This window comes from Acanthisitta chloris, unplaced genomic scaffold, assembly GCF_000695815.1.
Source record: "Acanthisitta chloris isolate BGI_N310 unplaced genomic scaffold, ASM69581v1 scaffold29180, whole genome shotgun sequence".
In the NCBI taxonomy this organism is placed as follows: Eukaryota; Metazoa; Chordata; class Aves; order Passeriformes; family Acanthisittidae; genus Acanthisitta; species Acanthisitta chloris.
Genome location: NW_008651521.1, coordinates 6,780 through 7,524, shown reverse-complemented (window position 1 = coordinate 7,524; position 745 = coordinate 6,780).

The following is a 745-nucleotide window of genomic DNA, read 5'->3' as shown; positions in this document are numbered from 1 at the left end:
CAGCTACTGGCCTGGTGCTGAGAGGCTTTTGCTTTCTACCTTCCCCCGACTCCGCTTCCATGGGCAGAAGTCCCGCTCCATCCTCCAGCAACCCTCCCGTGCTCTGGCCGCACCACCACAGCACCTCAGACTGACCCTCTGCTTGCAGCCAGATCCCCCCATCCTGTCCTGGGCGAGTGAGCATGAGGGGACCACGCTGGGTCTGGGCAGCTCCGACTCCAAATGCACTGTTTGCCTCCTTTCTCCCTCCTGGAGTTATGTTCAACACCTTTCCTGGAGTCCCCTGCCAGGTCACTGTCCCCATGTGGGGCTGTGGAGTGACTTGGTGGTTTGTGGTGGGGAAATTGGGCTCGGGTGCTCTTGCATTGAGGAGACAGGTATTTCATGCCTGGCTTGTGTCGGCTGGAAGTGAAGGGGAGGGGGAGCTGCCTTTGTTCCAGGCAAGGGAGCAGATGCATGTCAGTGTACAGCCAGCTGGGGCTGCACACACGCAGCACAAACACACGTGCACACAAGCACATGCACGCACTCCCAGCCAGGCACATGCTGTGCAAATCAGTTCCTTTTCTCAGCCATCCCACTCCCCACTGGATGAATCCTCCTGGGCACAGCCTCGCTCCCAGTCCATCCTCTGCTGGCCTCCCCCTTTCCAGCACCTTGTGCGGAGTTGCATCTCATTCTTGCTACATCTCTGGGGAATAATGGATGGGTCTCCCAGGCTAGCACTGAGGTAGTGTGGTAACGG